Source organism: Heterodontus francisci, chromosome 5 (assembly GCF_036365525.1).
Source record: "Heterodontus francisci isolate sHetFra1 chromosome 5, sHetFra1.hap1, whole genome shotgun sequence".
NCBI classification, from domain to species: Eukaryota; Metazoa; Chordata; class Chondrichthyes; order Heterodontiformes; family Heterodontidae; genus Heterodontus; species Heterodontus francisci.
Genome location: NC_090375.1, coordinates 78,856,615 through 78,872,885, shown reverse-complemented (window position 1 = coordinate 78,872,885; position 16,271 = coordinate 78,856,615).

The following is a 16,271-nucleotide window of genomic DNA, read 5'->3' as shown; positions in this document are numbered from 1 at the left end:
TGTTACTTCTGCACCTTTCCAAAATCTGCCTCCCAATCTGTTCCTCCGTGTCTCTGTTGCTATTGGGGGGTCTATAGAAAATTCCCAATAAAGTGACTGCTCCTTTCCTGTTTCTGGCTTCCACCCATACTGACTCAGTAGACAAACCCTCCTCGACGACCTGCTTTTCTGCAGCTGTGATACTATCCCTGATTAGCAATGCCACTCCCCCACCTCTTTTACCTCCTTCCCTATTCCTTTTGAAACATCTAAACCCCGGAACATCCAACATCCATTCCTGCCCCTGTGATATCCAAGTCTCCGTAATGGCAACAGCATCGTAGCTCCAAGTACTGATCCATGCTTTAAGTTCATCACCCTTATTCCTGACACTTCTTGCATTAAAATAGACACACTTCATGCGTTATAATAGACACACTTCAACCCATCATACTGGCTGCAACTTTGCCCTGTCAACTGTCTAACCTTCCTCACAGACTCTCTGCACTCTGTATCTGCCTGTTCAACAGCTACCCCATCCACTGATTCGTAGCTCCGGTTCCCATCCCCCTGCCAAACTAGTTTAAACCCTCCCGAAGAGCTCTAGCAAACCTCCCCCCCAGGATATTGGTGCCCCTCCTTGTACAGGTCCCACCATCCCCAGAAGGTACCCCAATGATCCACATATCTGAAGCCCTCCCTCCTACACCAGCTCTGTAGCCACGTGTTCAGCTGCACTCGCTCTCTGTTTCTAGCCTCACTCGCACGTGGCACCGGTATCAATCCTGAGATTACTACTCTGCTCGTCCTGCCTTTTAGCTTCCAACCTAACTCCCTATATTCGCTTTTCAGGTCCTCATCCCTTTTCCTAGCTATGTCATTGGTACCGATGTGTACCACGACTTCTGGCTGCTCCCCCTCCCCCTTAAGAATCCTGTAGACTCGATCCGAGACATCCCTGACCCTGGCACCCTGTGAATGAAGCCTTGCCATTCTTTGTCTGATTTTGGTTTCCCTCACACTCTACGTGCATCCTCACTAATACTGGGGACTTTATGTCAGTGATGCATGACTTGTGGAAATAATAACAATGGATTCATAATAGCAATGTGGTTGACTCTCAAAATGCCCTCTGAAACGGCCTAGCAAGCCATTCAGTTGTACCTAACTGCCAGAAAGTTAATAAGGAATGAAAGTGGACAGACCACCCGGCATCGACCTCGGCACCCAAAATGACAAAGGCAAACCCAGCCCTGTCGATCCTGCAAAGTCCTCACTCCTAACATCTGGGGGCTTGTGCCAAAATTGGGAGCGTTGCCCCACAGACTAGTTCAGCAACAGCCTAACATAAGTCATACTCACCGAATCATACCTTACAGACAATGTCCCAGACACGACCATCACCATCCCTGGGTATGTCCTGTCCTACCAGCAAGACAGACCCAGCAGAGGTGGTGGCATAGTGGTCTGTAGTCGGGAGGGAGTTGCACTGGGAGTCCTCAACATCGACTCTGGACCCCATGACGTCTCATGGCATCTGGTCAAACATGGGCACGGAAATCTCCTGCTGATTACCACGTATCGCCCCCCACCCCCCCCAGAATCAGTACTCCTCCATGTTGAACACCAACTGCAAGAAACACTAAGGGTAACAAGAGCACAAAATGTACTCTGGTGGGGGACTTCATTGTTCATCACCAAGAGTGGCTCGGTAGCACCACTACTGACCGAGTTGGCCGAGTCCTAAAGGACATAGCTGCTCGACTGGGTCTGGGACAGGTGGTGAGGGAACCAACAAGAAGGGAAAACATACTTGACCTAATCCTCACCAATCTGCCTGCCGCAGATGTATCTGTCCATCACAGTATTGGTAGGAGTGACCGCCGCACAGTCCTTGTGGAGACAATGTCCCGTCTTCACATTGAGGACACCTCCATTGTGTTGTGTGGCACTACCACCGTGCTAAATGAGATAGATTTCGAACAGATCTAGCAATGCAAAACTGGGCATCCATGAGGTGCTGTGGGCCATCAACAGCAACAGAATTCGACTCAACCATAATCTGTAACCTCATGGGCTGGCATCTCCCCCACTCTACCATTACCATCAAGCTGGGAGAGCAACCCTGGTTCAGTGAAGAGTGCCAGGAGCAGCATCATGCATACCTCAAAATGAGGTGTCAACCCAGTGAAGCTACAACCCAGGACTACTTGCATGTCAAACAGCGTAAGCAGCATGAGATAGACAGAGCTAAGCGATCCCACAACCAACGGATCAGATCTAAGCTCTGCAGTCCTGCCACGTCCAGTCATAAATGATGGTAGACAATTAAACAACTAACAGGAGGAGGTGGCTTCACGAATATCCCCATCCTCAATGATGGGGGAGCCCAGCACATCAGTGCAAAGGATAAGGCTGAAGCATTTGCAACAATCTTCAGTCAGAAGTGCCGAGTGGATGATCCATCTCTGCCTCCTCCTGAGGTTCCCAGAATCACAGATGTAAGTCTTCAACCAATTCAACTCACTCTGCGTAATATCAAGAAATGACTGAAGGCACTAGATACTGGAAAAGCTATGGGCCCTGACAATATTCCGGCAATAGTATTGAAGGCCTGTGCTCCAGAACTTGCTGTGCCCCTAGCCAAGCTGTTCCAGTACAGCTACAACACTGGCATCTGCCCGACAATGTGAAAATTTGCCCAGGTATGTCCTGTACACAAAAAGCAGGACAAGCCCAACCCGGCCAATTACTGCCCCAACTGTCTACTGTTGATCATCAGTAAAGTGATGGAAGATATCATCGACAGTGCTATCGAGCGGCACTTACTTAACAACTACCTGCTCAGTGACACTCAGTTTGGGTTCTGCCAGGGCCACTCAGCTCCTGACCTCATTACAGCCTTGGTTCAAACATGGACAAAAGAGCTGAACTCAAGAAGTGAGGTGAGAGTGACTGCCTTTGACATTAAGGCAGCATTTGACTGAGTATGGCATCAAGGAGCCCTAGCAAAATTGGAGTCAATGTGAATCGGGGGAAAGCTCTCTGCTGGTTGGAATCATATCTAGCAGAAAGGAAGATGGTTGTGCTTGTTGGAGGTCAATCATTTCAGCTCCAGGACATCACTGCAGGTGTTCCTCAGGGTAGTGTCCTGGGCCCAATCATCTTCAGCTGCTTCATCAATGACCTTCCTTCAATCATAAGGTCCGAAGTGGGGACATTCGCTAATGATTGCACAATGTTCAGCACCATTTGCAACTCCTCAGATACTGTAGAAATGCAGCAAGGCCTGGACAATATCCAGGCTTGGGGTGATAAGTGCCAAGTAACATTCGCGCCACACAAGTGCCAGGCAATGACCACCTCCAATGAGAAAGAATCTAACCATCTCCCCTTGACATTCAACAGCATTATGATCGCTGAATCTGCCACTATCAACATCCTGGGTGTTACCATCGACCAGAAACTGAACTGGAGTAGCCATATAAATACCGTGGCTCCAAGAGCAGGTCAGAGGCTAGGAATCCTGTGGCGAGTAACCATCCAGGACAAAGCAACCCGCTAGATTGACACCCCGTCCACAAACATTCACTCCCTCCTCCACCGACGCACAGTGACAGCAGTGTGTACCATCTACAAGATGCATTGCAGCAACGTACCAAGGCTACTCAGGCAGCTCGTTCCAAACCCACAACCTCTATCACCTAGAAGGACAAGGGCAGCAGATGTGTGGGAACACCAGCATCTGCAAGTTCCCCTCTAAGCCACACACCATCTTGACTTGGAACTATATTGCTATTCCTTCCACTGTCGGTGGGTCAAAATCCTGGAACCCCTTTGCTCATGCCACTGTGGGTGTACCTATCCAACATTGACTGCAGCGGTTCAGGAAGGCAGCTCACCACCACCTTCTCATGGGCAATTAGGGATGGACAATAATTGCTGGCCTGGCCAGCGATGCCCACATCCCATGAAACAAATAAAAAAAAAAATGTCTTTTCTCTTGAAGAGGGTAAATCTGACACTTTGAATATGATGGCCTAGAAAGTTCTTGGATCCCGCAATACTAGTATTCACGCAGCAGAGTGGAACCTTCACCCACCCTTGCCTAAAACTACAGACTTTTTTCCAAATTCCAGAGGAAAGGTTGCCTTCAGGCCAGGGCAGATGTCTGGCACCTGCAAGGGCTCATCAGGAATGACCATTTACATTTGTGGGATACTCTGGGCTGAAGAAAAAGATTGATTTTTGTAAATTCTTCAGCATCCACTGAAGCCATTCCATCGATAAAAGATAATCTATCACTGTTTATGATCGCCTTAAGAGTGATGTCCCTTTAAGAACTCAGTATGCTAATGAGCTAAGTACCAGGATGTAGTCATGTGACTAGAAACCATAGTCACTCTGCAACTGTAACACCCTGCAACTGTAACACCCTCGACAAAGGTTCTGTTCATAGTTTGCTCTGTATTGTATATACTAGTTTAACTGTCAATAAACCCTCTAGAGATCTTCAACCAACTGGAATCCACATACCTTATTGTGCTGCTCATGATAACACAAAGAACTCATGATATTGCTGAAAATAGAGACAAAATAGAAAATAAATCTGGGCAGTTAATTGTCAGTCACCGTAAACTTAGTGCATTCTCCATCGTAATGCCTCTACCAATCAGAGTCCACTTCCCAGCCAATCTGCACTCTCTTCTCATGCAGTATAAGTTGTTGTTTTCCTTTATGTTGGTTATTCTTGTGTATTGTCCTGATGAGTGAAAGACGAAAAGCTTCAACAACTTGTCTCTATTTTCAGCAATATTCAAGTTCTGTCCTTCCAAACGACTATTTGAATTCATGATATGGTGGCAGCGGTGATGAAAAGACAAGATCTAAGCTTGAAGACCATAGGTAAAACAACTGTGCAAGCAACCCTTCCTACAACCAAAAGAGAAAAAGTTCCAAAGAAATACAGGGCCAAACAGTGAAAAGAAGGAAAAACTTAACTCCAGCTGTGGGAGGCAGAGCATTGAATGACAAGCTGAAAATAAATTCCTGTGATTGGGTGAGTTATTGTGCCAATGGTCAAGGAATCCCAGTTTGAAAAAACAGCTTTGAAGTGTTTAAAAAATTGATTTTATTTAAAGGCTCCATGGGAAGAAAGAAAAAAAATGAGGTTAATCATTTCCTCTTTCAGGCTGATCGAGGTCAGTGCCATTACAGGAGGCATCTGAGAAAAAAAGCATGAGAAACCCCGAACTGATGTCAGTGTATTCACACCTAATCTTTACTAATGCTTTGTCTTTCAACACACCGTTAACATATTGTTTGCCTTTGCTCCGTGACCTTTTGGTCAGCTATGTGGCCTGGTCCAATCTGCACCTTCTCCTTTGTTATCTCTTGCCCCACCCCCACCTCACTTGTTTATAATCTGTGACTTTTCTAATATTTGTCAGTTCCGAAGAAGGGTCACTGACCCGAAACGTTAACTCTGCTTCTCTTTCCACAGATGCTGCCAGACCTGCTGATAGAGTGTGAAACATTTGCTCTGGTATTTGGGATCACAAGGTTCCACACCTACCTGCTCAGTAAACAGTTCACTGTGGAAATCACTGGAGATGATCGAGCACAAACCATTGACAAGCACACCGCCTCGACTACAGTGACTCTTAGTGAAAGTACACAGGTACACCTTTGATGTCTGCTTCAAACTGGGTACCAAAATGGTCACCTCTGATATACTGAGCAGATTGCCAAATCCAAACAAGAATGAAAAAGTTTCATTGGATCTACAAGTAGACAGCATGGACATCGAGATGGAAGATGCGTTCAAAATCGATTTATTGCTTTTTGGTCAACACAAATGTGACCAACTGCAATCAGAAACAGCCAATGAGCCACAACTGAAGGCGCTGTGGAAAGTCATCATAGAAGCTTGGCCTGATACGATGAAAGAGGCACCAGAAACCCTCGGATGCTTTTGGCCTTATAGAAATGAACTCGGTATCTCGAGAGGCATCACCTTGAAAGGAAAACAAGTGATTGTGCTCAAAGCTCTCTGACAGGATATCTCGTCACAACTTCACCAAGGCCATATGGGTATAAAGCGAACCACATGACTGGCACGAGACACTGTTTATTGACCAGGGATCAACGGAGGCATTGAAAGGTTAGTGAGGATGTGCGAGGCATGTGAGTGCCACCTGCCATAACAACGTAAAAAACCTCTCCACCCTCACGAGATTCCATTAGTCCCTTGGTCCTAAATCACCATTGATCTATTTTCCGTGAATGGAGACGACTTTATCTTAGTCACCAATTATTTCTCCAAAACTTCCATTTGTCAGACAGGTAAAAAACACTTCAAGCACACTTGTCACAGACACATTGGGCTGGATTTTAAGGAGCCCTCAATGTCAGGATCTGTGGTGGGGGGAGAGGGGGGTGCCTGAAGGTGGTCCAGGATGAGGCCCGCCATAGACCTCGATGCCAGCAGGGTCTGGCCCAATCCTCCCAGCGATAGCAAGGCACCATGGCAGGCTTTCCACCACTGGGAGATGGGACCACAATTTGAATAGTCAAATCAATTAAAATAATTAATGTACGTACACTCACGTCTCCTCTTGATGGCCCATCGCAATCTTTGACCCGGCGGCCGGCACTCCAGCGCCTTCAGATCCCTGTGCGGGGAAATGAGGTGCAACATTGGTGGGGAGGGGTGAGGAGGTAGGTTTATCAGTGTGGGGTGGGGGGATGGGGTCAAATTAACGTCATGGGTGTGGGGGATGGTGGGAAAGATTGTAGTTTAATGTTTGTGCAGTTTGGTGGTGTGGGGAAGGTCAGATGGTAAAGGAAAGTGTTTTGGCGGAGAAAGGGCAAATAACTAATTTAGTTGTTATTGGGGTGGGGTGGGAGAGGAGCAAAAGAAATGTATTTATTTAATTTAATTCAATCTATCTTTAAATATTTAAAGCTGCCTGTGCACAGGCAGCTGACGCCATTGCTGGGGATGACCAGCCCACCCCCTCTACATGATCATGGGTGGGGGGGAGGGCCTGCCCCGGCTATTTAAATGAGCGGCTGCACTTGAGATTGTGGCGGCTCTTTGGCAGCCGCCATTTGTGAAGCTCGCCGCCGATTATAAGATCCAGTCCCTTGAGTGCCATATTCAGTCTATTCAGTGCACCTGAGGAAATTATTTCAGACAATGGGCCACAGTATACGGGCAAACCTTTCAGGGATATGTGTGCCACATGGGGCATAAACCATGTGATGTCCTCACCACATTACCCTAGATCTAATGGTCTTGCCGAGCGGATGGTTCGCACAGTTAAATCACTTCTCCTGAAGTGTTGGAAAATGAAACAAGATTTTTGTGTTGCCATGCTCCACCTCAGAGCTACACCTTTAGATATGGGCTTACCGTCATCAGCAGAGATCACATTTGGCAAACAAGTGTGAACAATTCTGCTAACCATTAGCTGTCCAAATTCTTGGAGATGCAGGAGACTCTGCTTGAAAAACAAGGGAGAATGAAGACGGTGCATGACCGACATGTGGGGGGGAGCTACCTCAGCTACACCACGTAGGACAAAATGTCAGGGTCATACACCCCACAATGAGAACATGGTTACGCACAGAGGTTTCAAAAGTGTGCAGCGCGCCTAGGTCCTACGAGGTTACAACATCTAACAGAGCAATGTTGAGGAGGAATCAAAGCCAATTAAGAGAAGTGTGCAATACTCCAATTGCGCACAGCGGACTTGAAAGAACATAAAAGCAAAATACTGCAGATGCTGGAAATCTGAAATAAAAACAAGAAATTCTGGAACCACTCAGCAGGTCTGGCAGCATCTGTGGAAAGAGAAGCAGAGTTAACGTTTCGGGTCAGTGACCCTTCATCGGAACTGACAAATATTAGAAAAGTCACAGGTTATAAGCAAGTGAGGTGGGGGTGGGGCAAGAGGTAACAAAGGAGGTCTAGATATACCTTTAAGAACTCAGTATGCTACTGAGCTAAGTACCAGGATATAGTCACGTGACTAGAAGCCATAGTCACTCTGCAACTGTAACACCCTAGACAAAGGTTCAGTATATAGTTTGCTCTGTATTGTATATGGTAGTTTAATTGTTAATAAACCTTTAAGAGATCTTCAAACAACTGGAATCCATATACCTCACTGTGTTGCTTAAGATAGCACAAAGAACTCTTGACAATCTCCTCCACGATTAATTTTACTCAGGTAATGGTTTGGGGCCTTTAGAAAGCCTCAAAGAAATTCTTGTTAGGTCTCAATTGCAGTGGGTTTTGCCGAGACTGTTCGAGGGCATAAAGGTGGAAATTTCCCAAGGAAACCTGGGAACTCCCCTCCAGAATCACCCCTTGAAGTGGGATGGTTGGAAGATCTGCTTGTAACCTTCTTTGCTGGGATTTAAAGGTTCAGTCCGAATGAAGTGGATCCTGACCCATCTTCCATTCTTCCTCAGTGTAAATGTTGCTCAAACCTGCTCCAGCTCAGGAATTTGGGGTCCCTGATTCCCCAGGTGCGTTGCCCACTTTGGTGCTTGCATGCATTTTACCTGATTCCCCCTTTAAAATCGGGACCACTATTCTCAAAATTAAAATGTTACGTTTAGCACATGGCATGGAGTTTTTGCAGGCAAGGGGAGGTGGGTTTGGATGCATGTGGGAAGTTAAATCCCCTAAAAGGGATGCTGGATTTGGATCACGACATCATCCTGCACTCTTTTGGGTTTCACCAGGGTGGGCTTGAAGGCAGCTGCCGGGTGATTAAAATAGCTCATTAATGACTGTTTTAACCCTCAATTCTGGATTTAACAGCCAGGGTACCTGTTTCCTGACCTGTCAGCAACTTGCCAGGGTAGCTTTGGTGAGTGCACATCGGAGAAAAGCTCCTTCAGTGAAATGAAATGGGAAGTGTTGATCAGTGAAACTGAAAAGCTCTACCATTGCCAGGTGAGCGGCTACTATTCAAAGCACTTCCTCTCTGAGAGTGCTATCACTGCTTGACACGTGATTGCCCAACGTCTTGGAAGTCAGTTTACTTGTCTTGCACTTCACTCACTTTCAGCTACACTTCCCTGCTGCTAGCCTTCACCATGGCATGGGAGCAGCTTAAGCAGCACCAATTCCACCTCTGCTGAGGGACAAGAGAAGCACCAGCAGCAGGAGGAGCAATATCAGCTGCCTTCTCCTCAACTGCATACCCCTCCACAGGGCACGGGCGATGGACACTAAGATCCAACTGGAAGGAGTTGAGACCACCAGCACCAATACCTCAGGAGGCTCAGGCTCTTATGACAGGTCACTGCTGACAACTTTATAGTTGTCTGGCCTTTTTTATTTTTTATATTTTCATTTTGTTTTATTTTATTTTATTTTTTAACTACGCGCCTGCTTTTCATGTAGACAGAGCTATTCATTATTCCGCTATGAACACGTTCTCTGGTCTAATGCTTTGTCTTTCACCACAAGCATTAACACACTCTTTACCATTGTCCCAGGTCAATTTTGTTATTCCATCTCTCCTGCCCTCTGCCCTATCATACGTCTTCCCGTTTGTTCTCTTCCCCACTAACCCCCCAACCAACCCTCTTCAATTGCTTAAAACCTAATTCTTTTCTAACCTTTGCCAGTTCTGATGAAAGGTCACAGACCTGAAACGTTAACTCTACTTCTCTCTCCACAGATGCTGCCAGACTTGCAGAGTATTTCCAGTACTTTCTCGTTTTATTTCAGATTTCCAGCATCTGCAGTATTTTGCTTTTATATTATTACACTGCTGACATCTGCAGCCTCCTGGAAAAAGACCTCCTTCCCCGTGGAGCAGGTGGGCACACATTGCCAGTGACTAATTAGGTGCCAGTCTCTGCTTGTTGCCAAGGTTGTGAGATCACTTTTCCTGCAGGCGAGAAAGCAGAGAGATATAGTCTATAGGCCCTCAAACAGTAGTGGAGATGTAAGGGATGGCATTAAACAGGAAATTAGAGATGCATGCAATAAGGGTACAACTGTAATCATGGGTGATTTTAATCTACATATAGATTGGTCAAACCAAATTAGCAATAATACTGTAGAGGAGGATTTCCTGGAGTGTATACGTGATGGTTTTTTAGACCAATACGTTGAGCAGCCAACTAGAGAACAGGCTATCCTAGACTGGGTATTGTGCAATAAGAAAGGATTAATTAACAATCTTGTTCTGCAGGGTCCCTTGGGGAGGTGTAACCATAACATGATAGAATTCTTCGTTAAGACGGAGAGTGAAGTAGTTGAATCTGAAACTAGGGTCCTGAATCTAAATAAAGGAAACTATGAAGATATGAGGTGCGAGTTGGCTGTGGTAGATTGGAGAACTTTACGAAAAGGATTGACGGTGGATAGGCAATGGATAATATTTAAAGAACGTATGCATGAATTACAACAATTATTCATTCCTATCTGGCGCAAAAATAAAACCGGAAAGGTGGCTCAACCGTGGCTCACAAATGAAATTAGGCATCATATTAGATCCAAAGAGGAGGCATATAAAATTGCCAGAAAACGCAACAAGTCTGAGGATCAGGAGCAGTTTAGAATTCAGCAAAGGAGGACAAAGAGGATGATTAAGCAGGGGAAATGGAATATGAGAGTAAGTTTGCAGGGAACATAAAAACTGACTGTAAAAGCTTCTATAAATATGTGAAGTGGTAAAGATTAGTGAAGACAAATGTAGGTCCCTTACAGTCAGAAACGGAAGAAATTATCATGAGGAACAAAGAAATGGCAGAACAATTAAACACATACTTTGGTTCTGCCTTCACAAAGGAGGACATAAATTACCTTCCAGAAATGTTAGGGAACCAAAGGTCTAATGAGAGGGAGGAACTGGAGGAAATCAGTATTAGTAAAAAAATATGCTAGGGAAATTAATGGGGTTAAAGGCTGACAAATCCCCAGGACCTGATAATCTACATCCTAGAGTACTTAAGGAAGTGGCCCTGGAAATAGTGGATGCATTGGTGGTCATCTTCCAAAATTCTATAGACTCTGGAGCAGTTCCTACAAATTGGAGGGTGGAAAATGTAACCCCACTATTTAAAAAAGGAGGGAGAGAAAAAGCAGGGAATTACAGACCAGTTAGCCTTACAGCAGCAGTGGGGAAAATGCTAGAGTCTTTTATAAAGGATGTGATAGAACACCTGGAAAGCATAAACGGGATTGGACAAAGTCAGCATGGGCTTATGAAAGGGAAATCATGCTTAACAAATCTGCTGGAGTTTTTTGAGAATGTAACTAGTAGAATGGATAAGGGAGAACCAGTGGATGTGGTGTATTTGGATTTTCAGAAGACTTTTGATAAGGTCCCACATAAGAGGTTAGTGTGCAAAGTTAAAGGATTGGGGGTAATATACTGGCATGGATTGAGAATTGGTTGACAGACAGGAAACAGAGAGCAGGAATAAACTGGTCTTTTTCCGGGTGGCAGGCAGTGACTAGTGGGGTATCGCAGGGATCAGTGCTTGGGCCCCAGCTATTAACAAAATATATTTATGACTTGGGTGAGGAAACTAAACGTAACATTTCCAAGTTTGCAGAGGACACAAAACTGGTGTGGGGGGGGGGGGGGGGGGGGCGGGGGAATGTGAGTTGTGAGGAGGATGCAAAGAGGCTCCAATGTGATTTGGACAAGTTGGGTGAGTGGGCAAATGCATGGCAGATGCAGTATAACGTGGATAAATGTGAGGTTATCCACTTTGGTTGTAAAAACAGAAAGGCAGATTATTATCTGAATGGTGATAGATTGGAAATGGGGGAGGTGCAGCAAGATCTGGGTGTCCTTGTGCACCAGTCGCTGAAAGCAAGCATTCAGGTGCAGCAAGCAGTTAGGAAGGCAAATGGTATGTTGGCCTTCATTGCCAGAGGCTTTGAGTACAGGAGCAAGGATGTCTTACTGCAGTTATACAGGGCCTTGGTGAGACCACATCTGGAGTATTGTGCGTAGTTTTGGTCTCCTTATCTGAGGAAGAATGTTCTTGCCATGGAGGGAGTGCAAAGAAGATTTATTAGGCTGATTCCTGGGATGGCAGGATTGACGTATGAGAAGAGATTGGGTTGACTAGGCCTTATATTCGCTAGAGTTTAGAAGAATGAGAAGGGATCATTAATATAAAATTCTAACAGAACAAAACAGGCGAGATGCAGGGAGGATGTTCCCGATGGTTAGGGAGTCCAGAACCAGGGGTCATAGTCTCAGGATATGGGGTATGCCATTTAGAACCAAGATGAAGAGAAATTTCTTCACTCAGAGTGTGGTGAACCTGTGGAATTCTCTGCCGCAGAAGGCAGTTAATGGCTTATGTGGAGAAGAAGGAAGGACAACATTTGTGGAGGGTGACCGTGAGACATGGGTGCAAGAGGGCAATTGTATGAGAGTGAGTCTGAGTGTTGGCTGTTCAGATGGGGATATGAGGCACCTGCAGAGACAGGAAAGTGTGGAGCTAGAAGGTGTGTTGTTCTGAGGAGTGCTGTGCAGGAGAATGCTGGGAAAGTCAGAGTGCTGGATTTTGTTCCCCTCCCAACGTCGGGCTCCGTGGCAGGGGGGAGAAGGGGTGCCAGACGATCGGAGCAGCATGGCCTGCCATGGGCCCTGCTGCTCTGATCTTCTGGCACCGTCCCCCACCCCGCCACCCCCGCCACGGAACCTGATGCCGGGTCCGATTTCCCGGCGGCGGGGAAGTTCTGTGGCAGGCCTTCCACTGCTCTGCAACAGGATCCGACTTTACATATTTAAATTAGCTCTTTGCATTAATTAAAATCTAGTCCACAGTCATCTTACCTGCAGTTCCAGATCTTCAGTGCGACAGGCAGCACTCACACGCCTTCACTTTCCCGTCCAGGGAAAGCTGGCACCAATGAGGTGGGAAAGGGGGAATCTCTGCATTTGTAGTGCAATGGTGGGGGGGGAAACGGGTCGAACTCTGCATTGTCAATGAAGTTGAGGGGGGAGTGGTCAACTCTGCACTTTGTGCAGCTGGGGGGAGAAGTAGTCAACTCTGCATTTGTAGTGTGGTTGGGGGGTGGTGAATGGGGCAAATATGCATTTTTAGTGTAGTGGGGGGGGACTCTGCAGTCTCTACAGAGGGCTAACAACGCTTTAAAAAATGGCGCCCGCGCCTGCAAAGATACAGTTGATGCCGTTCAACATGTTGCCGAGGCACCCCCTCCCCGTGATTGGGAGGGGGTGGGGGGTCGGTCACCCTGCATATCATAATGAGCCGCCAGGCTTAAGACTGCGGCAGCGTGGCAGTGCACGACCCGTGCGTGCCAGCCGCCATTTTTTACACCTGCCACCGCACCCAGCGGCGGGACTACAAAATCCGGCCCAAAATGTGTGCCTTGGCACCTGAAAGTGTTATGCCACTCACCTGCCATTCCCTCCTGAGGCCCTGGATCCTCTTGGTGTACTGTCTCCAAGTTGGAGAGACTTAACTTCTGCTGCTGACTTAATTAAAAAAAGAAAGTGCTGGAAATAATCAGCAGGTCTGACAGCATCTGTGGAGAGAGAAGCAGAGTTAACGTTTCAGGTCTGTGACCTTTCATCAGAACTGACAAAGGAGAGTACTGGTGCCAGTTCTGATGAAAGGTCACTGACCTGAAATGTTAACTCTGCTCTCTCCACAGATGCTGCCAGACCTGCTGACTATTTCCAGCACTTTCTGTTTTTATTTCAGATTTCCACCGTCAGCAGTATTTTGCTTTTATTCTGCTGCTGACTTCCTTGGTCACTTCCATCCATGGCTGCTTGGTTTGAGATTCTGGCCTCTTTCTTCAGTCCTTGTGAAAGATCACCTCATTGCAGCCCCTTAGATCCCACAGCAGGACCATTTCTGGTAAGAGTGAGACACCTGGGGTGTCAGCATTCCCGGGTCTCCTCTCCAATCCTGTGGCTACTGCAGCCTCAAAAATCCAAGTGCTGGTCAGCCTTTGTAATCCATGTTATGGTCCCTTTAATTAGAAATCCTTCCTTTGACAGAAGGGATGCGTCATCCCACCCACCCTCCCTAGTTGGTCGGGGAACCCAGGGGCTGGAGGCTAATGCTGTGGTTCAGTTAAAGAGCCTTGGCAAAGCCCACTCCTTCACCATTCAGGTTCCCTGGGAAAATTCCACCCATTTCTTTCTGTCAGCCTTCACACATCATACATCCTCTGATGTTTCCGGTGTTGGAGGCCAGCTGAATACGACTGCATAGGTGTTGCCAGTAGTCATTTGCACAGCGCCTGGCTGTTCTTTGTGTAGCGCTTCTGGCTGCTTTAAGTGCTATGGATGTTACCTCGCTGGGGGCTTTCTTGTAGTTCAACAGTGCAATGCGCTCAGCAGCTATAACAGGTTCCAGCTCTTCAAAGTGAGATTTAAACCAATCTGCATTCTGCTTCACACGTTTGCCATAGGTGGTCATTGCTGAGTCATAGATGGCGTCTCTGATGTGGGCCCAATTGGTCTCTGCATCCCCCATAGGAGTGTTTTGAAGGGCTTTTTCAAGTGAATTTAGAAACTTATGTAACAGCTATGGATAAGAAATTCTGTTAGTGTTGATGCGCAGGTGGCCCTTTTGCTTGGAGTGATGTAGCTTCTTTGGTTTGAGTGTAACCTTACTGCACACCAGGGAATGGTCGCAGGCCACACTGTGGAAGCTGCATGTGATTTGAACACTGTTTAAAGAGGCTCGCCTTGTGACAATGAGGTCCAGCTGGTGCCAACGACGTGATCTTGGGTGCCTCCATGAAACCTGGTGACAGGGGTTAGTATGAAAGAACGATGTCTCACTAACTTGATCGAGTTTTTTGAGGAATTGACGAAGATGATTGTTGAAGGAAGGGCAGTGGATGTTGTCTACATGGACTTCGGTAAAGCCTTTGACAAGGTCCCTCATGGCAAACTGGTACAAAAGGTGAAGTCACACGGGATCAGAGGTGAGCTGGCAAGATGGATACAGAACTGGCTCGGTCATAGAAGACAGAGGGTAGCAGTGAAAGGGTGCTTTTCTGAATGGAGGGCTGTGACTAGTGGTGTTCCGCAGGGATCAGTGCTGGGACCTTTGCTGTTTGTAGTAAATATAAATGATTTGGAGGAAAATGTAGCTGGTCTGCTTAGTAAGTTTGCAGACGACACAAAGGTTGGAGGAGTTGCGGATAGTGATGAGGATTGTCAGAGGGTATAGCAGGATATCGATCGGTTGGAGACTCGGGCGGAGAAATGGCAGATGGAATTTAATCCGGACAAATGTGAGGTAATGCATTTTGGAAGGTCCAATACAGGTGGGAAGTACACAGTAAATGTTAGAACCCTTAAGAGTATTGACAGACAGAGTGATCTGGGCATACAGGTCCACAGATCACTGTAAGTGATTACTGCAATGCAGGTGGATAAGGTAGTCAAGAAGGCATACGGCATGCTTGCCTTCATCGGTCGGGGCATAGAGTCATGCTGCAGCTGTACAGAACCTTAGTTAGGCCACACTTGGAATATTGCGTGCAATTCTGGTCGCCACACTACCAGAAGGATGTGGAGGCTTTGGAGAGGGTACAGAAGAGGTTTATCAGGATGTTGCCTGGTCTGGAGGGTATTAGCTATGAGGAGAAGTTGGATAAACTCGGATTGGTTTCACTGGAATGACAGAGATGGAGGGGTGACATGATAGAGATTTACAAAGTTATGAGTGACATGGACAGAGTGGATAGTCAGAAGCTTTTTCCCAGGGTGGAAGATTAGGTGAGTATGGGAAATAGGTTTAAGGAGCGAGGGGCAAAGTTTAGAGGGGATGTGCAAGGCAAGTTTTTTACACAGAGGGTGGTGAGTGCCTGGAACTTGCTGTCGGGGGAGGTGTTGGAAGCAGATACGATAGCGACGTTTAAGATGCATCTTGACAAATACATGAATAGGATGGGAATAGAGGGACATGGACCCCGGAAGTGCAGAAGGTTTTAGTTTAGACAGGTGTGGAGGGCTGAATGGCCTGTTCCTGTGCTGTACTGTTCTTTGTTCTTTGAGTTGGTGATGCAGAGGTTGTGATAGGTACACAACGCCAGCAGTCTCTGGAATGTATGATGGCATTAAGAGAACTTTTGGGCCAACCATCAGGAAGATCGCCCCCCCTCAAGTCTAAATCAGGAGACACGATCACTGACCAACGCAAGCAAATGGACCGCTGGGTGGAGCACTACCTAGAGCTGTACTCCAGGGAAAATGTTGTCACTGAGACCGCCTTCAATGCAGCCCAGTCTCTGCCAGTCATGG